General features: G+C 38.8%; 1 long non-coding RNA gene across 1 annotated transcript; it reads right to left on the reverse strand.

The window, feature by feature from the left end:
* Nucleotides 1–1,414: 1,414 nt before the first annotated feature.
* Nucleotides 1,415–26,477, reverse strand: LOC122174736 (uncharacterized). Its single transcript, XR_006176968.2, has 3 exons — nt 26,191–26,477; nt 25,708–25,813; nt 1,415–1,777 (listed from the first exon to the last, which is right to left on the reverse strand). It is a non-coding gene; the product is annotated as an uncharacterized LOC122174736 (long non-coding RNA).

A 26,477-nucleotide genomic window follows, 5' to 3' on the forward strand; every position in this document is an offset into this window, starting at 1 on the left:
CTGCTGGGCTTCATTGGAGGCATGGCAGTGACTTTGGCTGGATACAGAAATGACTGAGGCAGGCCTGCAGTGAAGGCAGTATGACTAACCACCACCTTTGTTGTCTGAGAAAGTGCTTGCAGGGGAAAGAGGCTAGCAAAGGGACTTTAAGGTGATTCCCTGAATCTGTGAAGAGACAAAGTGTTCTTACTGTCTAAGCAGGATCCAGGGTTAATGACCTCTGGTTATAACAACTCCCATCTTCAGAGGAGTTGTGTAGCTTGGAATGAGCCCAAGTTAGAATTGCTCTGCCCCTGGTTGCCTGGGCTTCTTTCCCAGACCAACAGAGTCCCAATCTTCAAGTACGCCCATGCAAGCAAGCATCTAGAACTCTGAATTTCAGAGGAGTGAACATTTCGGGGTGGGGTAAATAGTGCCGGTGTAAATGTAAGGTGGTTAAGTTTAATTTACTACTGTAACCAGCAATTATTAATTGATTTATTGAAGTGCCCCCTGCTGATTTAAAGTGGTTGTGACATTTTAATTAATCTCAGTCTGTTAGGTCATGTTTTTCTAAGTTGTGCAGTAAAGGTGTATTAACTCCAATCTAAGTGTCTATTGGTTGTATATTGTTTATAATTGGTACTTCTGAGTTAGACCCATTGCATAGATTTGCTCAGTTTTACTCATGGAGGCTCCCAAGGCACGCCGGTGAGTGTGTACAGGGCCCAGCCAGGTTCAGGCACCACCAAGATTAATTTCTGTTATAAGTAAAAGGACTGCAGCAGAGGAGTGGATAGAGGATTCCCACCTATCCATCAACACCACGGGCATTCTCAGGATCTCTTTTATTGTCAACAACATCAGGCACCCAGGTGAGTGTTGCCTGCTCCTGAGTAACCCAGGAAGAAAAGGGGATTACACATAGTTAGTCTGTGCAAAACATGTCCTTATTACAGTACTCTGGTCATCCCATCCCCTTTTCTCCATTTCACCCACCTGTTAGTCTTATCTTTAAAACTGTAACCTCTTGTCTTTTTCTATATGTATGTGCAGCATCCAGTATTCTGGGGTCCTGATCTGGCTGGGGACTCTAAGTACCAATGTAATACAAATAAATTAATAATAATTAATATTATAATTTGTCTATTTTTTCTAGTAATTACAGGCTCTGGAATCCTTGCTAGGTTGTCTCCGTCTCTGTTCTTTAGGGTTATACTGATGCCTGGAAGTTGGGCAAGAGTACTGTTGTATTAATTTAGATTAAATAAATGGGCCAAAGGTGTTAACATTACCCGGTCACTGTCCAACATTAAAAGGTGTTAAACAAGGTCCAGGATTTGGTATACAGAGACCTCAGCCTGCTTAGAACCATGCCAAACACATTATTAAACATCCTCTTAACCTTTTATTAAAGATACAGAAAAGAAGAAAAACAGTTAAAACATTGGAAATGCAAAGTATTAAATAAGGCTTTCACTGTAACAACATTTCTTGCTCCATTTCTCTTTAGCTGGAGAGAGTTTTAGAAGGAAAAAAAGTGTTTGACAGTCTCTTAGATGGTATTAAAGATGGTAATAACTGTCATCCCGGGAGTTCAGCTGAAGATGGTAGAGGTGGTGATATTGTCTGCATCCCTCTTTTTCTGGCCTGTTTTGATAAGGGCACTTTTTAGAATCAGGATGATGAAGGCCTGGGGTCCCAGGAATTGGTGGGTGGCAGCTATGATGGTGAAGCTCATTCTAGTAGCCTCCGTCTGTTCTTTCCATCTGTTCTTATTTTGTTCTTTTGTCCTTTTCTTTTAGGGACCCAAAAAGGGAGTGATGCATGGAAATAGATAGACAAAATAATAAGGGTAGGGTACAGGCTATTAGGCTTAATATCTGACATACCAATTTTGGTTTATTAACTTCCGGCTCCACATACCCTCTTTTTAACAAACATACATTCAGCACAGTCCTTGAATCATATCAACTTGGCCTTTTTGTTTTGACTAATTTAGTCATTCTGTCTCCCTTTCACACATTTTCCCATCAACATTTGTTGTTGTAACATCTTGTGAACTTTTACCTACTCTTGACAATTGAGTTCACAATTCCGGTAAATTTGTAGGCCCACTTTGTCACAACAGCACTACAGAATATTTGTGCCACATAGCTGGAAAATTGTATTTGCTCTTATTCTAAACCATGTAACATTTGTCAAGCTATTGGGGGGGGATAGGTGACTTAAAAGCATGTTTAATAATAATAATAATTAATACTGGCTGATATAACATGAAATACCTTTGGGCTATACCTAGGTGGTAAATAGAGGGTAATTTAATTGGAGACAATGCTTATAGCATGTTAAACTTTGATAAATGGGCAAGTAATTTCTTTTGACCATGGCATTTTTATTCTTTATTCTTTATATGGCATCAACAATGTACTAGATGCTTTACAGCCAGGTAGTAGGATAGATACCTTGCCCCAAAGAGCTTACAACTGAGATAGACAACAGGGAGGGGGAAAGTAGTAACAAAAAGCCATGTGAGTAAAAACTGAAGCCTTGTACATATCTTCTTAGCCCTAGGATTTTTGTTGGGACCTTTTCCTTCTTTTAATGATCAGGAAGAGAAGGGAAGTTAGGACACTTGCTGGAGGGGTTGGGAACACTTAGTAGTGTTCTTATTTGTGGGTAGTAACAGATACAAGAGATTAATTGGATCTTTGATTTTGCCTTACAAAAACTAAACACTCTTCCTCTGCCCCTTGCAATTATATCTCTTACACTGGCCCAATCATCATCTTATCTAATACACAGTTTCTAAGGATGGGCCCATACAACATTTTTTTATTCCATCATCCCCACACCTCCCATGTGTATCTCTGTTGGACAGTTTCTTCCCGTGCAAACAGTGCCTGAGCTAATTCTCAAATTTCAAGGGGATGTGATTAGCACATGTGGTCAACAACTTTTCAAAGTTTCTTGCTGCAGAATAAGTCAAAGAGGCTAACATAACTCTTCTTCCAGTAAAGTACTCTGTTTTCCTCCCTCGTCTGTGATTTGAGAACAGGGAAGGAAATTTTTATGTGCATATGTAGCAATGGTAAGCAGCTGTACAAACCTTCCTTTCCTAAAGGTTGATGAGTATATGTTTCACTAGCATTAACACATCTGAAAGACATTTGACACTTTGGAAGACTGACTCTGAATCTTTAAAATGCTTTGCCAGAAATTCCTCTGATATTCTAACTTCTATTCCTTTTTTCTTCTGGCTCACAGAGTATAGTCTTTAACAGCCAAACACAGAAGATCAAGTGCTTTCAACAGCTAGACATTTAGGAATACAACCTGGTTCTTTCTGTGGCTTCTTAAATAACTGGCTCCTGAGATCACATGGCAAAAAGAGAGAACATTTCTATAATAAAGAGTTTTAGATTGATCTGGAATATACAATAGGAAGACATATTTGTGCTTTTTATGTGAGTTTATAAATGTAAAAAAATCATCTGTCATGAAAACCCAGCTTCTGAATACATCTGAGCAAATATGGCAGTTTGTTATTTGCAAGAATATTTGTAGAAAGTCTTGCAAATACTTATGTGAACATGTTTAGGCAAAGATATGGGCCAGAAGTGTTTGCATGGCCATCCTAAAATCTCTTTGATTTCTCTCCTCCTGTTTATACAAATTTCAGTTCACACATCCAGTCTGGAAGCAAAACTAATGATATGTGACTTAAGGGACTAATCATATGCCGTGAATAGCAAATAGTTGACAAAATAGTCAGAGCAAGTAGTTTGTGAGCAGCCCAGAACCGTTTTGAATACTGAGCATATTTGTAAAGTTCAGCATCTGCTTGTGGATATTTTGCATAGAAACACAAGGGCTAAACTGAATGGATAAAGTATTAGCTACAGCTAGTATTTCCTATGAGTAGCTCTGCTGCTGACTCAGTTCTGGAGGAAGGTCATATACCTACTCTGTATAAGGAAAGAGCTCTTCTCCAATAGGGTCTTATTAGTGGTACAAGTGGAGCTCCCTACAGGACACTTGTTTTGCACCCCTGGAGGAAATGGTGGCCTCCACTAGTACATATGCTAGCACTGAGGGCAAGCAGGAAGGTTTCCGTGCAGACTCAGGTAAGCTCAAAGGCTTTTGTCCATTCAGAATGAAACGTACATTGTACTTGCCAATAAACCTGCCATTTTAAAGCTCTGGGGTTTTAATCTTATAAATAATAGAGTTCAGAGAAGGAGGGTTTTCAAGTCTGCATAGTTCTGCCTGGAATTCAGATTTATGTAATGCACTCTGAGGACTGTTGTGCTGAAATACATGCAAGTTGTGGGGTATTTGAGATTCAAGGCCTATATTGCACAAGAATATGCAATGCAACACTAATATTTCTCTCTGTTAAGCTATTTTTCTCCAGCTGCTGCAAGACCATCCATCATTCAATGGCAGCCCAGAGCTATCCAGTCCACTGCATGTATTGACATCGCTTTTTTCCTTTCTGCTGAAGAGTCTGTTAACAAGCATGAGAGACACAGCCAAGGTTCTCTTGAAATCTGTAAAAACTGCTGAGGTGAAGGTCTAGCATTTCAGTTAGATATAAAAGTTATACGTTCACAAACTTTCTATTACTGAGGGCACCTGCTTACTGTGTGATATATGCCTACATGCACATTTTGCATAACCATTAGAAGAGCAAGGAACAAGTCAACTTAGTATCTTTTCTGTATTCAACAGAAAAAAAGGGTGTTTTTAATAGTATATTGCAGAATATTATATTTTGGATGCCTAATTAAAAAAATTTAATACCTGAGTAAAGTTAGCAGTGCTTTCATTAATTAGATAATAGGCTGTCTGAAATACCCAAGCTGACTTAGTGCAACAAGAAGTCCCAGAATAATTTCATTTATCAGTCCATGCACTTATAGACACACAGCCAAGTCCACTGATGTCATGACATCCTTCTAGTGTTGTCGCTGTTCTACTGAATTCCAAATAAAGTATATGTTGAACAAACTTTGAAACTATTCACAGAGCGCCAGTGGGCTATTTGGGAACCTACTACAGCAACACAGTGAAGACCAGATCAAACTAGAAATCTAGTCATCCAGTATTATAATTTAACATACTAGTACAACCATAACCTGGGGAACAGGGTAAGACATGGAGGATAAGTCACAACAACAAAGACATTCCAAGTCAAAGTGACCATTTGTGAAGGTTTGGAAACAATTTACAATGTTTTAAAAACCTTGGTTTAGGTCAGTTCCTTTGTATACTTTCCCATCTGGTAATGCTGCTTCTAGTTCCACAGAGAAGTCTTTTTACCTTGGTGGTAACTGCAGAAAATATTACATTTTTGCAGGCAAGGAGGGAGTCATCAATAAAGAAAACTCCTCAAGATAGGTGTATTGGTGTATAGGTATTGGTTTGCTCTGACAAGGAATGAAAACAGCTTGTTTTCTGCTTGTGCAATATTTGTGAGCAGACCATGGTAAGATTCTGTGCAGTGCCCCTGGGAAACACGGTCGGGGGTAGGTGACTTTGAGCCACATTTGTGTCCTAACAATTCTGAGCTGCTCCAGGGTTGAAATGGCCCCAGGTGTTTTTGACACATCCCACGGAACTGCTTTAAGTTATGGCAGCCTCCTTGATTATGCATATTGCTTGCACCACCTTTCCACCTATCTCCCTCCCTGGCTCTGGAGGCAGACAGTTCAAGTTAGATCAGTCTCTGGTTGATCTTGCACAGGCAGTAATGGCCCACCTAGGGATCACTTCACTTCCCCCCAGTATGTTCCAGCTTCTTTCCTGCCCAGCTACTGTGCTTAAAGCCCCTTGGCATTCTCTTTCACAAGAGGAATCTCCAGCAGGCTGCTTAAGCCAGTTTTCCCCATGTCATGAGCACCATCAGAGCAAAGCACAGAGGCTAGAGTGGCACTGAGGATTTTACCCAGTCCCCTAAATGCAGGAATGTAAAAATCTACTACAGGTCCTAAAATTAGACACAGGAGGCTAATTTCCTCCAGCATTAAGAGGGCAGCCATTCTCTGCAGAAAGCACCAGTTACTCCAGTTCTGAATGAGATTAATTTGGAACATTCAAAGTGCTTAAGAAAGGGCAACTTTCTGGTCCTAATGAATCAGGCAGACTGATGTCCATGGGAACAAGATTAATGAGGGTGAAGTCTCAACATCTTTTTGGCTGTCCGCAGAAGGCAGCCATGGAAGAGAGAAAACAAAGTGTCCACTGGTGGGCTGAATTTATACTGGCTCACCCAACTGGGTGTGAAAGCCTGAGCCAGGATCTGTAGTTTCTAGATGAAAAAGAAGCTGTAGGATTTATGGTAAACAGAGTTTTCATTGACAACATTGGTGATGGATTAATTTAAAGCAGGAAACTACAGTACTATTACACTATTTAAGATGGAGTGGAACACTACGTGTTAGAAAACGTAAGTTTATATGGAAAGAAAGACTATCTTCCCATTAATCTACACCAAGCAAACACTTTTGCATTTATATGACAGTGGGGAAACATACAACTATTGCTTTAACTGCTATCAGTTTATTTTGGTGGTTGGGATTCGTGTTAACAGTATTATAAGCCTAAAACATAGGGCCAAATTCAGACCTGGGATAAGCAGTCATGGTGAACTTGCTTACACCAGGGCTGAATTTGGTCCATTGTATGCAAAAATCACAAAAGTGTTTAGAATTACTAGGAATTAGCTTTAAGCCCACATACATTTATTGACTCCATGTGCGAAATACATACATTATTTTACAGTGAGCCATTAAAAATAGACATTTAGGGCTTGAACCTGAAGGGTGCAAAGCCCTCTTGTGAGGTAGTGAACAGCCTCAACTCCCATTTATGTCAGTGGGAGTTGTGGGATCTCAGCTCTCCACAAGAGTTTTCAGCACCAGACAGGATTCAATACTAGTAACTGTCAGTATTTGCTGCGTTCCCTATAACCTGAATGGGAAATCCCGCAAATACAGTGAGACATTTTGGTTGCCTGTGAAAATAGGACTTTTTTTTAAATAAAGACTCTAATCCCTCAGATGGAAGGCATCTGTTGCCCTCTTGGAAATGCAGGATTCCATCTATCTTCTTGTAACCACATTCTGCTTGTCTACACATGGTGTTATTCATGAACAACTATTCCTGAATAACTCCATGTGTAGATAATCCCTTATATTAATCAGGACTCGCCGGTAGGGACAGAGTAGCGGAAAAGCAAAAGGAGAAAAGATTGAAAGCAGTCAGATAAGAGTGCACTTCAAGTGTATCTGAGATCTTCTAGCTAGAAGCTGAGGATGGAATCGTCAGGTGGGGTCCAGGAACAATGCCTTGGTGGAAAACCTAGTAGCCTACACACTTGCAGGCACTTCATCTAATGAATAGGTAGGCGTCTGGTAAATATTTGTATAATGATATGGCATCTTATATATTGGGCTCTAAAGGCATTAAACAAATTAACATAGTTCCTTGGAGGATGCTCCCTGAATTTAATTATGCTAAACATATATATGAAGATGAACTATTTATTATAACAAAAATGTGTTTCTTAAAGTGGCTCTTTAGCCAGTTAACCGTTTTCCCCCAGATATGTTACAACAATAGTAATACAGTGTACCACACTGCTCTGCATCAGAGAAGCTAAAAACTGTGTTAAATCTCACCACACCTCTGAAAAACAGGTAAGCAGAAATTATAGGTTGAGAAAACTAAAGTATGAGGCCCTTAGGGGAGTGAGAGAGTAGGTCTAGATTTTTAAAGGTATTTAGGTGCCTGAAGATAAAGAGAGGTGGGTTTTTCAAAAGCCCCTAAGTCCCTAACTCCCATTGATTTCAATAAGACTTAGGTAATCTTACTAGGAGCCTATCTGCATTTTTATACATCTACATACCTTTAAAAATTTTTGCATTTTTTAAAGGTATGTAGATGTATAAAAATGCAGATCGTAAGATTACCTAAGTCTTATTGAAATCAATGGGAGTTAGGGACTTCGGGGCTTTTGAAAGACCCACCAGGAGCCTCTCTCTATCTTCAGGCACCTAAATACCATTAAACATCTGGCACTAAGTGATTTGTCCAAGGACAGTCAACAAATCAGTGGAGGCATTGGGAAGAACCTGAAACTGGGAACCTGAAACTGCTCCAACCTCTAGGCCATGCAAGGGATGTGTTTATTAAAACTATATAGCTTAATTAGCAACTTTATTAAATAGGCTTTTATAATAGGTACCCACATTTATGGAATTTGAGCTACTCTGTGATTGTCTCTTTCTAATTTAATAATGAAGGGCCTGATTATGAGTAAGGATCTGAGCCAAAGCCCACTAAAGTAAATAGAAAGACTCCTGTTGACTTCCATGAATTTTGGCTCAGGCTCCAAAATTATAGACATTACTTTGTGTGCAGTCTATTGGATGTGCACCTCCATGTAGCTAGATAACCACCTGTCTAATCATATACATTTTAGAGATGTGTGTGTGTGTATCCAGTAGTGGGGGTGCAAAGTAGGTAAGTAGGTACATATATGCAATCTTAGGCCCCAATCCTGCCAAACAATTCACCCTCCACACTCCCACTGAAGAATGTGTATCCCACGTGTGTGGATTACTTTACAGGAACAGGCCCTTAATTAATAACACCTAGCTCTGGGAGCTGTGGGACTACTGAATGCAGGAAGGACAGTTAGCTAAAACAGACTATGTCTAGTAGGTGGCACAAAAGAAAGGGACTGTTGGAGTTGAAACAAATCAGTTAATAGAGTGAAATTGTAAGCAAGCAACCAAGGAATCAACTAAAATTGGTTGCTTAATGAAGTTGATCTTCTATGTGCATGAGAATTGTGCTAGTGGGCCTGTTTCTCCTCTCATGTGACCCAGTGTGAATCAGAACTCCAGGGAAGGCAATAGATTTAAACTAACCTATGTGATAAGAAAATCAGATCAAGTCTGGGTTTTTTTGAGGTGATTGTCTACAACAGGAGGGTGCCCAGTAATAGTGGTGTCTTGTTCAGCTTTCAATGTATTAGATGTTTCTTGGCTTGTATTACTCCCAGATATAGTCACTGGCTGGTTTACTGCTGATTACTGCTGACTTAGAGGAACCTGCTAACTCCTCATCATTGTCAGATAGACATTTTAGTTACTATCTGGGGCAAGCATTGACGGTATCATAGACTTTACTGATTAAAAAAAAAAAATCCCAGGGGGCTGAGATATAAGGAGGTGTGAAAAGAATTGCCTCCTTGTCGATGGTGTACTTGGTTGGCTGTCACTGAATTTGTAGCCATAACAAAGGTTTTTATACACTAGGGGGAAAAATCATGCTTTTACCTAGTCTAACCAAACCACCCTTGTTCAGATTGATTCAGCTTCCAGCCTTGGCTCTGACCTCACCCTTACCCTCAATCCTGCCTGACTTCCATGCTGAGAATTTTATACAGCCTCCGTTTTCTCTCTGCATAGTTTTTTTTTCTCCGGACAAACATCTATGTTCCACTCATCAACCATTGCTTTAGAAATCTTCAGGCTGGATGGTCAGGCATGCAGTGCTGGCAGGTGGTGTAGCTGTTAGGCAGCCTTGTGTATCACAAGAGATCTGATGCTATCAAATTTCTTTTCCCCCAAAGACTAAAAAGAGTGAGCCTTTGTAAGCATGCAGGAGGGGGATGAAAACAGTTTGTCTCCTGAGCAGCCAGCCTTTGTCATTTTACAAATGAAATCACTTCGGAAATTTAGAGAATTAATATCATAATGAAGACGGGAGTACCCATTAGGGTGGTCTAATGTTGCTCTGGAGATATATGATGGATGTCCAGTTGCTGCAAGCCCTTATTTGCAGAGAGTCACCTCTGTAGTTGCCATTATTAGGAGGATGTCTGAAGCAGAGGATCAGACACAACCATTGCAAGATGAGATAGTGTTTGACTGGTTTCCAGGGAACCGAAGGATACAGCCTTAGTTGTACCTGTCACTATGGCTCCCAGCTTTTTTCCCCCCTTAATGTCTTTTTTAGCTGTAGGAAGTTTCTCTTTAAAGATTCACTGCTTCTCTAATGGCACAAAATCAGTAATGGAAACATAAAAATGTTACCTGCATTAAAAACTGGCTTCAGTTTATTGCAAAACAATAGGTATTATTCAGCATCAAAGGGTTGTTTTACACTGTGTTAGCTAGCTTTTTAAAATAACAATGTCCGTGAATCTAGACACCAATGAACCACCTGAAGTAACTGAAAATAATCAGTACTAAAATACCTATCTCCTATGTCCGCTTGTGGATACACCTAAAACACCGACAGAGCAGTGATGCTGTTATTGCCATTCCTGGAAGGACAGCCTCAAGAAAGTAGTACTTCCAGGAATTATCTTAATGTGCAATTTAATCATCATTTCTAGCACTCTAGCATCTTTCCCAGAAGTACAGTTTTCCAGAGACAATGATTCTAGTTAAGAGAAAATGTGGGTATCCAAAATTGAATACTGCCCCTTCCCCAGTGGTTTGCAGAAAACTGAAGCTTTGTGGAAATTTTAAAATTAGGAAGAAGGGAACATAGGACACATTAGGCTGGAAGGTGCCTGTCCTTTCTTTATACTAACTGTTCTACTCACATAATTTATTTTCTTTCAATTATTTAGCTTCTTTCTATAACTGTACTGGTTACTTGTGATGCTGCCTTGTTGTCTTGGGGCTGCCTACACATTGGGGTATTGCACTCTTTGGGGTGGGGGGTTGATTTCTAAAGCGCATTAATATGTTCGGCATTAATTTGTCCATGTAGACCCTGCTGGTGTGCAGTAAATATTCACTTGTGAATTATAGGACTACAGTAAAGTGCACTAGGCGAGATTTAGTGTGCACTAGCAGGATCTACACCAGGGGTAGGCAACCTATGGCAAGGGTGCCGAAGCCGGCACACGAGCTGATTTTCAGTGTCACTCACACTGCCCGGGTCCTGGCCACTGGATGGGGGGCTCTGCATTTTAATTTAATTTTAAATGAAGTTTTCTAAACATTTTAAAAACCTTATTTACTTTATATACAACAATAGTTTAGTTATATATTATAGACTTATAGAAAGAGACCTTCTAAAAACGTTAAAATGTATTACTGGCACGTGAAACCTTAAATTAGAGTGAATAAATGAAGACTCGGCACACCACCTCTGAAAGGTTGCTGACCCCTGATCTACACCAAGGGCGGGCAAACTTTTTGGCCTGAGGGCCACATCAGGTTTTGTAAATTGTATGGAGGGCCAGTTAGCGGGGGGTTGTGCTCGGCCCCCACTTCCTATCTGCCCCTCTCCTGGGACTCTTGCCCCATCCAACCCCCCCTGTTCCCTGACGGCCCCTTTGGGACCCCTGCCCCATCCAACCACCCCTTCTCCCTGTCCGCCTGGAGCACCGGTGGCTGGCGGCGCTACAGCCATGCCGCCCGGCTAGATCCGGGCCACGCTGTCGCCACTGCCGCCACCTCCACCACACAGCACAGAGCACCGGGTCAGGCCAGGCTCTGCAGCTGCACTGCCCCAGGAGCTCACAGCCCCGCTGCCCAGAGCATTGCGCCGGTGGCGGAGCGAGCGAGCTGAGGCTGCGAGGGAGGGGAACAGTGGGGGAGGGGCCAGGACTAGCCTCCCAGGCCAGGAGCTCGGGGGCCGGGCAGGACAGTCCTGAGGGCCAGCTGTGGCCCGCGGGCTGTAGTTTGCCCACTCCTGATCTACACAGACCAATTAAAGCACAACACGTTAGTGTGCTTTAGAACTCACACCCCCACAATACACATTATCCCTTAAGACAAGCCCTTATTTTGTATAGTAAGTACTCTGGGGCAGATCCTCCACTGATGTAAATCGTCTTAGCTGCATCAACCTCAATGCATTGTTTTTAATGCCTATCCCTTTCCTAGAATGAATGTATACCTTTGTGGGTACCCAAAGTAGCCCCCTCTCCCAGTCCTTTCAGATATATTTGATTGTTATGGGGAGCACATCTATAAATACTGTATATGTATAGTCAGCACTGATTTGGGGGGAAGAATCAGTAATAAACAGAAATGAGCCCTGCTGAAATATCCTTGTGTGTTTCAAGGGTAAGAGAAACATAAAAATGGTGATCAATAATTACTTATAAAATACTGGTAGCAAACTCCTAACCCTGGTACATGGTAATGTTTAGAAGACCCTTTCTTCCCCCAAAAGAAAACATATTTTTACATTTTCAAAAGTCTCAATGGTCATTTCTATCCCCTAAATACTCAGTTCGCTAACAAAATTCAACTTTGTGGAAACAGATGCAATGCTGTTGACTGCAACAGAATTATGTCTGCATATATCAGTGGTGAATTTGGCCCCAGGTTTATTGCAAATACCTTGGCTGTTGTCATATGATGTGGTAAATCAAGCTCAGAGCAAATCAAGCAGACTGGCTGTGGCTGCATCACTATTTTATACAACTCAGGTCACAATGGACAGGACAATGCTGCATTGTGAAATTCAGTGTTAAGCAAAATAAATTATTTCTAATCTTTTATAGAAATATAGCTCAGATGGCCTTAAAGAGGGATTTAGGTAGCATGACCACTATTGGAAACATCAGAGACATTTAAAAGTCTAAGACAAAAATACCATCACCCGAGAGGAAAGCAGATGTTGGTGTGGGACTCTGATGTTTTTGCAGTTCCTCAAATCCCATCCAATTGTTGCACACGCCCTCCAGTAATAAAGATATTCATTCTCACTACAGAAAATGAAAGTGATGCAACATGCCAGTCTTCAAAGCCTGCAAACAGTAAATGTGATATTGAACAGAGAAGAGCTAATGAAAACAATCACATTAAACATAGCTCTTCAGTGTTCAGTGCTCAATAAGTGAGCAGCAGGCTTTCTCTGTCTAGCTTACAGAAAACAGGAGGTAGCAGTTTGCAAGGAGCAGCGTTTTAATGTGATTGGACTATAACAGACAATCTATTTACAGCATGCTCTGGGGAGCTTATAAACAAATGTTGAGTAATTTCAGCCAGCAGTAATTACCCTTGCAGCTGACAGGAATAGCATGATACTTTCTCCTTCACCTTCAGCCCAGTCCAGAAGGCACTGTACACAATGGCACTTCTAATTATTTCTGCATTTCTATGGCTAAAGACCAAAGTATGTTATTAGAGAACATTTTAGAAGCTTTTTAAAAAGCTTGTTTATTGGGACAATTAAAAGTCATCACTGTGACAGCAAATCAAAGGTTCCATTCCTAGGATTGCAGTATCAGGCTAGAGTTTGCCTGCTTACCTTTTAAGCCATGTCTACACTAGGGAGAATTTGCAGACACGCTTCACTATAGCTAACACCAGTTCAGTGGCACCAGCATTAGCAATGTGAGGAACCCTGGAGTATATAGGCTGCTGGGCTTTTAAAGCACTATGTTACCTAACCCTACTTAGAGCAAGTTGATTGGATACAGTGCTTAAAATGCTGTTCATTTGTCTATGCTAGAGCTCCTAACAGCAGTGGAGATGAATCAGTGTTAGCAATGATGAGAAATTTTTGCAAAAATGCCTGTAGTGTAGACAGAAAGTAGGATAGAGTGGCTTTTTGCCTTTTGTTTTTTAAAGAAATCATCCATTAACTGTTAATTAGTGGTAAACATGGTGGCTTGCATTTTATTCGTGAACGTGGTTTATATTCTTCCAGACATGAGACGGTGCTTGAGAACTTTCATTCAGAGGCAATATTTATAAATCTTTATCGTTTTAAAAAGTACAGGTTTCGTTTGACTCCTGATAAGTTCATAGGCGTAATACCACCTATTCGTGTGGCACTTGACTACTCTTTGGAAATATAAGCTGAAGGTACTTAGGTCACTAGAGGGCAAATTTTGGTCCTACTAAAGACAGGAAGAGCTGTGCAACAATTTCAGGTGGACCAGGATTTGTCCCCAAACGCATTTTTTTCAGTTAGCATGTATCCCCCCAGTAGCAATTTCTGTTATTCACAGCATATAGATTATGTCTGTAATATTCTTATTGTTTCTAATTTTAAGAGAGAGGTTTAAAAATGTGCAAGCTGGTTTTCAGCTGTTTTCACTGTTCCTTTAAGCATTTATAATTAACAATACAATTTACTCACAACAGTGTACGGCACAAAAACTTTTGTTTAACATTGTAATGCATTTATATATGTACCAAACTACCCAAAAGTAATTGGGTAAGTCAGTGAACTGTGATATGCGCTGGTTCGCAAACAGCATGGACAGTTTGGCGTTCACTGAGCTTCCATCCGCCTCAATAAATTCAGTTCAGATTCTTGCTATAGGAATTGACAGCAGATATCTTATCCCCAAAAGTGTATTATTTACATTTTTTGATATGTTACATTGCATTACAGCCTGTCATGTTGGATCTCATCACAAACAGATATAATATTGCATAAAATGATGTAACATGATGACAGACATCAGAAATACTTTTTTGTTAAGATATTATAGCTGGTATCTGAAATGTTTCTGAATGATTTCTAAAACATTTGGGAAGCTAAGAGAAGTAGATTATACTTTACTACAGCAACCACAAAGCAGCCTCTTCCAGCCATCGTTTTAAATAAAGCTACATCATTTTGCAGTTTCATGAACCCTCAGAAACATATTTTGCAAATATTTTTAAAGGAGTCATTAGGAGGTAAATTGCTAAAGCACATGTTCAGTAATACCATAAAATGACAACAGCTGCTGCAAATTAGCCTGGCTCAAAGAAAACCACAGAAATATATTGCAAACTTTAACAACGTACTGGAGCTGGTGATTGTTCACACCATTGCTAGCCACTCATTTCTGATATACAGTTGGCGGAGGAACATTAATTTGTCCTTGTTCTTGAGACTGGCAGGTGTCACTTTGCCCAGTGTGCGACGTGAGTGACAGATATTTTGCAGCTGATGAAATGAGAATGCAGAAATTCAAGAGTGCCTCTGGGATTTCACTGGTCATTTGTGGCCAGCGCAAGGGCAGGGCACGCTGCTTTGCTAATGCAGAACTGACTGTTGTTGCTACTGCTGCAGGCTGCTGCAGATTCACACCATTTTAAATAATATTTGTATTATGAGGCTTTCCCCCCACCATCACCGGGATGGTAGTTTGCTTTTTTCCTAGGTTGATATTGTCTGGAAAACTATTATAATTGCTTTTTGCTGTGCTATATGCCAAAACCTGATTTCAAAGGAAAATTGCCTACATATTTTGCAGTCTGTGTTCAAATCTTTATATATCATTAATAAACTTAATCAAAAATATGACAGGCATATAAAAATGTAATTTATAGGTACTGTATCAATATGGAAGGAGGGGAAGATATTGCATCAACTAAAGTATTTCTTTCATAAATATATAAAACTAGAAAAATGTTTTCCATGCAGAATGCACATTATTTATGTCTAAATAACAGAGGAGGCTGGAACAAATATTGTAATCTTAAAGAATTAAGACTGAGATTTGCTGAATTCTTAACATTTCTCTTTCTTTCACATTTCTCTTTTAAGACAGAGTGTTTGGGAAGGATTGGGAGAGTTAGTGTTTAGGATTTCTACATTGAAGAAAATTAATATTTTCAATAATAAGTACAAGAAAAAGAAACTGTATAGTTGGTAGCTCATATCAATATTTTTTGCCTTCGCTTAAATGATAATTATTTTTATGGCCAGCTTTTTTATGCAGAAGAAAAGAACGGGTTAAAATATTCTATAATTTCTTAAACACATTGCTAAAAGAACTTTAGTGCATATGAATAAGGGGGGAAAGTACTGTAAAAGCAAATACCTTTTTTTCAAAAACACAAACTATTTTGCAAGGAGGATATTTTCTAAAATAATACACATTTCAGAAAAATGTCTCATTTGCTAGTCATTTTTAGATTGCATATACCTCTTGGTGTAACCCACAGAACCACTCACAGCATTTTTAATTGTGATGCAATCTTATTAACATATTTGCCTCTTTAATGATTTTCTGTCCAAATGTTAAGAGATTTTACTCAGTCAAACTCAGACTGAGTCAAATCTGCAAAAGGTTGAGGCTTTTTTATCTTTTTATACATGTGGTATCTCTGGATATCTATTCATATTTTAAAAGAAACAAAACATTTTAATCTATCTATTTATAAAGATCATGTTGGTTACATATGAGATATGGTCACGCACATCAAGGCTGATGGTAGATTGCAGGTCACGAGTCAGGAATTGTATGACGAGGATAAATAAAAACTAGAAAATTTTCCAATCTGTTTAAAGGAACAATTATGGATAGTGGTACATGAGTAGTATATTAATGCAAGACTTTGGTTATATGTATAGAGTTATCTGACTTCATTTTCTATTAATATCTTTGACTGAAATAATATCAGTTTGTAATAAATAAATAAATAATGCCATATGTTTATTATGAAAACATGTAATTTCACGGTGAACTTTTCATATTCATTGAAATAATTGACATTAACAATCCTTGCAGAGAAATATATGAGATTAAAATATTGATACAGACTGAAGATGTGAGAATGTTGTTTAATGTCATTTGCCAAATGTTGTATTATCATACATATAATTACTTACGTTAAATAATTTGAAAAACATATAAGTGGCATATGACATTATACAAAATTAGTAATTTAGTATAATTCTATTACAGAATTATTTTGAATGGAATAAATATTTTCCTCTCAAACCATCTCTCTCTCTCAAAACCTATAACATAGTGTAACAAAACAAAACAATAAGCCACACAATTACAATTAGTTTTTCCTACTTTCAATACAAAGATAAATTGTTATCTTTTGGAAAATCAAATATTTTTTCTAACCAGTGTGTTTCTTTAATTAAACTCTATTCTTTATAGTGATCAAATATAATTAGGAATAACAAGTATTTAATGAAAACAAACTGCTTCTCTGAAACCATTCCAAAATGCTTTACTTTAAGTCCAATAGCTGTTCCAGGAAGATCACTGTATCACAACAAATAAAAATAAATACATTATTTTAAAAATAAATGCTATATGCATTGCACCATTTAAAAAAAGTACAAAAAACCCTATAGATCTAGAATCTGTACCTGTTGTACAAGTCATGCTATTGTTTAAGATATTTATTCCAAACGGCTAGTGGTTCAATGTGTTATAGATCTGTCCTTTAACTATCCCATCTGATATCATTATGGACTAAGTCATTACACCAGTATCTTTGATTATTACTATGTGACTGAGAGGAGAAGAAACTGTGCTTATACTGGACTCATTGACAGTGAGGTGCTATAGCAACTCTCCTGTAATTAATTGTGAGTGAAAAGGGGTTTGGTTTTTGCAGCCTCGTAAAACTTTTCCCACATGGCTGAACCCACGGTCAGGAGACGTTAGGCAACATTAACTGCCTGTACATTTCTGCAAGGCTCTGGAGGAAGCGACTAGGCACTGGGGCTCCAATTCTGAGAACCCTGGGACACGAGACATCAGCGTCTACTTTCATCTTAGCTGAGATTTGGAGAGGGTTCAGACCACAGAGGCTCCTTAATTCTCACTAATTCATTTGCTTTCCTGATTCACTTGGCTTGGGATAACCTGCGAATGATAATGAACCTGTAAGGGGAGCGCTTAGTCCCTTGCCTTTGAATGTGCTCGGCATGGATTGAGGGCTTTCTGTGAATCTTGCAAGAGGAAAAGAATCTTATTAGCACTGATTGCTAGTCATGAGGTGTCTCTAAAAATTGCTCTTGTATTTTTAACTCTTGCTTGCATGTAACAACCACAGCTACAGAGAGAGATTTCTTGTCTACTATACATGGTGTACAGCAGTGTTGTCAACATTTACTGATTTCTCTTTGTAATTTGATCTAATCATAACAATACATTTGTTTTCTCATGTCATTACTACACTGCTATGAACCCTTCATCATTTTTCCCATGATTATTCTGCAAGTTTATAACTACCCAAGTCCTTGTCTCTTCACCCCCAGCTAACCATCCTCTTCGCATAAATGTATACTCTCTAGAATTAAGGGTCTAATTTTCTTTTTTCCTTTTTTTGTTAACCATTTCAGCAGTGCACATAAAGAACTGTAATCCTGTTACTAGCACATTTTCTATGTCTCTGGAATTCTGTCATGTAGCTCTTTTTCTTTTGCCATAAGTATGTTGTGGATCTGTAATTCCTACATAAATAAGAATTTGTGCCCCTGACGAAAATGCAACAAACAAACTGACCAAAAGTGGCCTATTTTAGAGAAAGCAATAAAAGGGTAATCTGAGTCTGTTTGTCAAAGGAACATTGGTCTCTGATGTTCTGACAAAATGACATTATTATTATTTATTTTATTATTTTGCTTTCACATATGCAAATTACAAATAACTGTACAGAAGAACATGGATCAAAAAAGCTGAAACCTGTAAATGCCAGTAGGGTTCAAATGAGACCATCAAACTCCCTTCTAGAGCCTGAATTGAAACCCTGGATCTATGTTTGGGGGATTTGGGCTCCAAACCTAAATTTTCTGAGTATACCTATAATGGTCTGAACTAAAATCCCAAACCTGAACACCCCCAAATATTTGAGACCATTCAGATCCTAACATTGTGCCTTGTACCCATCTCTATTCACTTGACTACAGAATTAAGTTGTCTAACAACCTAAATCTCCCCAATGAGGACTCTACTTTAAATTTTAGCGGGGATAATATGACTTCTCTGCAGTGCATATGGTGCTCTCTGCTATGGCTGCTAGGCTGTTAATATAGTGCACATGCTGTTCATGACGTCCTGGTGGTCCCGCTTTGGTGCTTCACACTGCAAAGTGCATGGTTTAGGTCAAAAGAGCAGTTACCCCACATGGATCCCACATCTGGAAGAGCTGTTCTGTTAACAGCTGTGAATGGTGCATTGAACTGAGATGAAGGTGAAATTATTTTACTTTGATTTTATTTTCACATTTATCTGGGTGAGGCAATGCTCCACGTGCCCAACCAGAGGAACTGCCACTAGTTTCTCAAATGAGAAGCTCATGAAATAACTGCATTCCCCTCATACTATGGACATTAAAACTTTTTTTTTATTAGATGCACATATTTTGTTGTTTCTTCAAAAGACTTCTAGATGACAATATATTATATACAGTTACAGGCTATTTTCTAAGAAAGAATTGGGAAAATTCTGAGATTGATCAGCTCAATTATTCTTTATAGGGCAGGAATATTAGAGTTGTTTGGAAAATGGAATTTTGTTCCAGGGTTATTCCAATATTTTGATATGTGTTTGTCAAAATATCGAAAAATGTCATGGAACAAAAAGTTGGCATTTTTCAAAGTGACATTTCAACTTAAATCAACCCTAAAATGTCACTTTGGAAAAATTTAAAAAATCATTAAAATTGCTACTTTTTCATGGAAACATTCAGTTTCAATTAAACCATATTTTCTGATGAATTTTTTTTCATCTGAATATTTGTGAGCCGCGGTAGTGAACCCTGGGTACATTCAGGGTGAAATTTCTCCTAATCAAAAAGGTTGTGCTTAGTTTTTATCCATTTATTTCCGGTCACCAAGAACTCTTGTACTAAACATCACATGAAATCTGAATTATGCAGCCAAAACTCCAGTATTATGCAGCAATGCTAACACAATGGAAAAAAACCTTCATTACCACCAACTGGGTGCCACAAATCTACCTCCCATTTGTAGATTGGCTGCGTATAGCCTAGAAACATTCCAACCTAAGCCAGCTGTGTCAAGTGAGCTCTAGAGCCCCCTTTCCCTTGAAAAACATGTGGCAACAGAAGGAAGAACAGTCTTATGGTCAAAACAGTGGACCTAGGCCCAGCTCTACCCCCCCCAGTTTAGACAAATCATTTGAATCCCCTGTGCCTCATTTACATAATCTGTAAAACTAGGGATTATTTTAACCCTACCTCACAGTGGTGTAATGCAGCACATTCATTAATGTTTGAGGCACTCTGAGAGGTATAATTGAAAAGCCAATATACAATAATGTACACAGGAAGGAGTAGATGCTTCAGGTCAGTCATGGTTGTGGGGAGGCCTCAGAAGGGGACTACATGTGGGAATTGATAACATTAAAACTCTACAGTGGGGGGACTTGAAGGAAGAAGTGATTAATCTGTGGAGCTCTGCCAAAGGAGAACCCCGACTCTGGTCAAATTTAGAAACTCCAGAGAACATGAACATCCCCAGCTGTGGAGTTCTTAAAACGTGCAGGCAGAGAATCCAACCATTCAGTATGTTCTGGCAAAACACTTCAGGTACATAGTATGGGGCTCTTTTCTTAGGCACTTGAAGAATTACACAGCTAGCAAAAAGCACTAGTTGCTCTGTCAGTAGGGGCAAGCCCTCTTCCAAAAGTCTACTCCCTGCTGCTTACGCTCCCTTTGGCTTCTTCAGGTGCTTCCTGGCCACCTGTCTGCCACTCACCTGTTCCAAGCCTCCTGGCTGATCATATATGAGCCAGCTTTACAGAAGGACGAGATCACACACACCCATTACTTTATCTTTATACCTCCTTACACCCACTTATTTGCTGCTTTTCTTACTACAAATCCAACCTCCAGCTCCATCAGTATATTAGTTATACCAACCTGCGGTATTATTCACTCACCAAAATCTTGGTCCCATTGAAGCTAGAGGGAATTTTAGACCAGTGTTAAACCCACTTTCACAAACCTACTAATGTGTAACTTACACTGTAGTTTGTCACCTCTGAATTTCACCACACACTTCCAATTTCGCTGCTCAATGATATGCAGTTCTACATAAACAAAATTCCCCAAAGTGATTAACTGATCTTGCACCTCGAACTACAAATGGGTGGGTTAGGTACAATCAGAATGTAGCACTCACCACATTCTCCAAGCCTTCTTGCAAATGTGCTATAGGAGAAATTATTTTCTCCTCTAACATTCTAGTCAAAAAAAGCACCAATTGGCACATTATACTCATTTACATACATTTTCTATTAAATTTTTCTATCATAAAAAATTGCCTTTATGATCCAGGCACGTAATTTATTATGCAATGCACCACCACCATCATCACACTGAATTGCATTTTACGTGTTTATACTAACAGGGAAGGTGATCAGCTTTAGCTTTCTTTTCATTATATGCATCATTCATCCTCCACCACCAAGATCTCTGGATTTTGTAGCATATCCATCATTATCTAACTGCCAACTGTTTTCAGAGGTTCCACTGCTTTAAGCTCATTATTTCTTCAGATTGGTGAATGTACAGAGAATCTTTCTTCAATATACAGCAGTCAGCATGGTACATGTGTACAGATGAATGGTAGGGGTTTGTCCTTCACAGTCTCTTTGTACCTAGCTTAGCCCCAGAACTGTATCATGTAATGAGCAGCAAATGCATACTCATATGTCTAAAAATAATAAAAAGTTAAATGATGTTAAAATAATAGCCAAATAAAGATCTCTTTTTATAACTGAGCTGTTGTGAACACATCTAGTTTCCAGCTTGTACAGTAGTTTGGGGTAGTAGTTACTCTTTTCTTTTAATGCAGGTTCAAGTACAAAGAGCTATGTTAAGATGTGGGATTTCTTTCCTTTCTCCATTTGCCTTAGTGCATTAATTTAATTTAATCAATAGCAGAATGGGGATAACTGGGGGAATAGGATAGTTTAGGGGACTGATAATGGGATATTGAACCTTTCATCTCTAGATCATTGATTCAAAACAGGAATTGACATCCTGGATCAGAGCAGTGGTCCATCTACACAAATGTCCTGTTTCTGACAATGGCCTGTACCAGATGTATTTCAGAAGAAGATGCCAGAAACCTGTCAGTAAGCATTTATGGAATAACCTTCCCATAGGGAAAGTTTCTTCCTAACCTTGATCAGTTAGAAATTGGTTTATGCTCTGAATCACAAGGATTTATATCCCTTCACATATTTTTTAAACCTATCTAATGTACAGTAGATGATAATGTTGTCTAGATACATTTCTCAACTCTTTTTGAATCATGCTAAACTCTTGGCCTCAATAATCTCGTGTATCAATAAGTTCCACAGGATAATTATGTATTGTGTAAATGTAAACATTTCCTTTTATTATTTTTAAATGTATTGCCTCTGTAAGTAATTGAATAGCCTCTCATTATTGTACTATGTATGTTCTTTATACCATTGATTTATTTAATATTATAAGATTTTCAATATTGAAAATCCCATTTCTTTTGCATTCTACCATTTTGTTTGTTTTTTTGACCCTTGCTCTGCACTGAGCAGAGATTTTCATTGAACTGACTTTTATGAGGCACAAGTCTTATTTCTGAGTGGTTACCAAAATGTATTTGAGTAGTTTAAATTATTCCTTCTTATGTGCCTTACCTTGCATTTGTCAACACTGAATTTCACCTTCCATTATATATATTATTCAATGGGCTTTGTTAGATCCTACTGAAATTCCCCATAGCCTTCTCTGATCTTGAATAATTTAAATCATTGTGTCATCTACAACTGTTGCCACTTCACTATCCATTCCCCTTTCCAGATCACTGATACTTATATTATTTATTTCCATTTAAGTATACGAAAATGTTAAACAACCAATGGCCCTGGTATGACACTCTGGGCCACCCAACTATTAAACTTTTGTATGTTCAAAACTGACCATTTATTTCTCTTCTTTGTTTTCAGTCTCTGAACTAGCTTCTAATCCATGACTGAACTTCTCCTTTCACTCTGTGACTACTCAGTTTCCTTGACAGAGTCTTCCAAGAAGTTTTCTGAAAGTCCATCTAAATTATGGGCTCTTATTCTCCTTCACTCACTACTTTGCTGATATACTCAAACCATTCTAGTAGATTAGAGAAGCAAGATTTTTCTTTATCGAATCTTTGCTGCTTTGCCACTATTTAGTCATTTTTATCTGGGTGTTTTATAATTCTAGTCTTAATTATAGTTTCAACCAGTATACTTAGTGCTGAAATAAGGCTTACTGGTCTGTAATTCCCAGGAGCATCCTTAATGCTTTCTTTAAAAAAAAAAAAAAAAAAAAAAAAGGCAGTTCTAACATTTGCTACCCTGCTGATAACAGCCAATTTTCATGAGACATTGCGTGCTTTTGTTAGCAGCTCAGCTACTTCCTTCTTAAATTTTCTTTAGAACTCTCAACATATGCCATCCAGTCCTGATGACTTGTTGGTCTTACTTTGTCAGTTTGTTCCAATACCTCTTCTTTTGACACCTCAGTCTCTGACCTTTCTTACCTCAAAAGGATAGGTGTCTCCCCAGCATCCTCTGTGGTGAAGACTACTTTAAAAAAAAATTCCTGCAATGCTTCTTAATTACTCCCTTTACTCCTTAATAGGCCATCAGATCTACCAATTCCTTCGCAGCATTATTGCTTCTGATATATTTAAAGTATGTCTTGTTATTATATATATATCTTTGATAATTTGCTCTCTAAATTTCCATTTACCATCCTACAATTTATCTTCCAGTTTATGATCCTTTTTATTCACTTCAGTGAGGTGAGATTTTCATTTTAATTTCCTTAATTTCGACTTTGGGATTTTTTGGACATTTTCATCATTTTTTTACTCCTTGGACAATGTTGTTTTTAATTACTTTGTGCGAACTGTTACTCTTTGTGGCTCAAAGCCAGCCCACTTATCAAAAACCGTTACAGACAGTTGTCATTCACTGGCCTAAGTAAAATGTGTTAATGGTGTCAGTTCAGTTCCTCGTGGTTCCCTGACTACAGAAGAGATGACAAAAAAAGAACAGACAACCTTGTTGATAGTCTCAGCAAAGAGACAGTATGCCTGGGGAATGAGCAACCTTCCCACCCTTAGAGAGGTTGAACTTTGGTGTGGCATTGTAAAGAATTTTGCAATGTTACTTCTAAGATTGACCTATTTTGTGAATAAGCAAAGCTCTTTAGTCTCTCAGGCTTTCAAATTCTCCTTTTCATTACGGTGAATTTTGTGATGTGGAGTTGAATACCTGTTCTCTGTGAACTGGACTGCAAGTAAACATCCATTTGGTCCCACACTATAGCTCTGTAATAACTCCTTTCCGGCTATCTGAATCTTCTTGCTTTTGTAGAGCCAATTTCATGGCTCAACTATGGCTGCAGTGCAGAGCCTGTCAAAGATGTACCATCTAGGCTCCGTAGGCATGGATGATGCTCTGGGACAGCTACAGAAAGTTTCTGCAACTCTCCAACAGTGTTCCCTGCCCCAAACCTCATTCCATCTGAGCACTAAAGGATGACACTGAGGAATCAATGATCAAGTAGACAACAGTTTTAATTGCCTCAGCTCCATACAGGGGTGGGTTTCTCCGCAGCTGATTACCAGCCAGGAGATTAAGTGGACCATACCACTCAACAGACATTTCCCTGGCTGACAGCTCCAAAGTCAAGCTGATAAATGGGAGCAAAAGACAAGTCCTTTAGATCAATGATTTTCACCCTCCCAAAGATGTTCAAGGTCAGGGAGGGCTCACTTACCACAGGTCTCTAGTTGACAGAGGGATTAGAATCTAGGCAGGGCTGCTCAAGTGTGGGTAGCTCTCCTCTTTCCATATTTCCAAGCAGCTCTGCACCAGCTACCCACTGAATCAGTATGGATCCCATCACCACCCCTTGCACACTGGGCCTAGCCATGCTTAGGAGTACTTGGTCTGATGCACTTTCACTTTATATGATGGTCTGTTATTTTTCCTCCCTTGTAGCTGCATAGACAAGGCTGAGGGCTTGGCTCATATTGAGGAAACGTAAATCAGCCTCCAGATCATCTGAATATCTTATATATCTAGTTTAACTTTTTTTAAATGACTGAAAGTCTATGATTAAGTTTCAGAGTGAAACGGTTACTTTAAGACATTACAGTTGGTCTAACCTGTTTAATAAACCTAATTTATGATGTGAGATAACAGAGCGTGCTATGACTGACTGCACAGCATCATTGTGGAAGTAATTTGTGTGAATCATACTGCTAAAAGAAAACATGTTACGTGATCAGCCCTAAGTAATCAGATGTACTGCTTAGAGAGCAGTAATCTTCATTGTTTTTACTACAGCACAGAATAGCCAAAAGGACTAGTTATCTCAGCTGTAAATATCAGAGTTACAGAATCACAGCTGGAAAGTCATGGCTCCCTACCCTGGCACAGTCTCTCCCATAGCTATATCAGCATGCCACTATTGAGGACTAAAGATGAAGAAGTTTTGCAACTTGCTCCTGCTATGCTTTCAATCGAGTGTATTGTCATCTTTAGCAATTCTGAGATTTTTTTTGTCTGCATGTATTTAAAGCAAGTAGTACTTCTCTCTAACATCCTCAGAGAAAATAAAATATGTGAACAAACACTCTATGATTACTGAATGCAGCAATTATTTAATTCTGACTCAGAGAGTAACTGAATGAAAGAAAAAAATCGCATTCTTAAAGCGGGCAACACTGGAGTTTCCTCATGCATTTGGGCATAAAATGATATTCTTTGGGATGACATGATGCACAACTGGCCAAGCACAAGTATGAATGATTTACATCTGCCTGTGATGCATTAGGTATAAGATAGCGCTTTACGTTAGATGGATTTGTTTGCTGTTCTGCTATACCAGCACCTAGCTTCTACACTTCTATCCTATGCTATCATGGGTAAAGGGAAGTTAGCTCAGTTGGATGTAATATTTTAAAAGAAGCATCAGATACCTTTTGAAATATGCTCTGATCTTCCAGTCAGATTAATAATTGGGAGGCTGGAAGCAAACCATTAAGTCTTTGGAAAGGAAGATGAGTGTTTTGCTTGCGTTTCACCCTGCAGAAAACAGAGCCAGAGAGCTATAAAGGAAAGGAGACAGTGAAGTACTACTGTAATGATTAGTCACACAAATGAAAGGATTTAGAAATTGTAATACATGCATTCATACATGCAATAGAATATTATTTAATTCTACAATGCACCTTTACTTCACAATACCAACTGGTATGCTGATGTGTTTCCTGTAAGAAAGTATAAAAAGAGATGCACACAACTGACAAGGAGAGGGAGGAAGCTTTGGTATTAATAAGTGCACGCATTCCCCACATTTTTATCTAAATATAGACGTCTTCTGGGACTTTTGGAAATGGTGAGAGAAGAATCAGCTGTTGAAAATATGCTAGGCTCCTCTATTGAAATACAATACCAATTACCTTTGAAACATGGGATCTGCAAAATGGAATGCTTTAAATGCTTAGAAGGGATTCCTACAAAATCCTGTAATTCTTTGGATGAAGAAATCTCCTCATTCCAGCCCATGTGGTTTGGCCTATGGTATCTTCATTATAAAAGTAGACAAGTACACTCCTGTCAGACTCACAGTCAGGGCTGTCTGCCGCATACAATACTTAGAGGAAGGAGTCCATGCAGTGCAGGATGTTTGATGAGTAGCTCAGCAGCAAACTGAACCTCATGGTCAGAGCCTGCTGGTGTGCACGCC

This window comes from Chrysemys picta, chromosome 11, assembly GCF_011386835.1.
Source record: "Chrysemys picta bellii isolate R12L10 chromosome 11, ASM1138683v2, whole genome shotgun sequence".
Lineage (NCBI taxonomy): Eukaryota > Metazoa > Chordata > Testudines > Emydidae > Chrysemys > Chrysemys picta.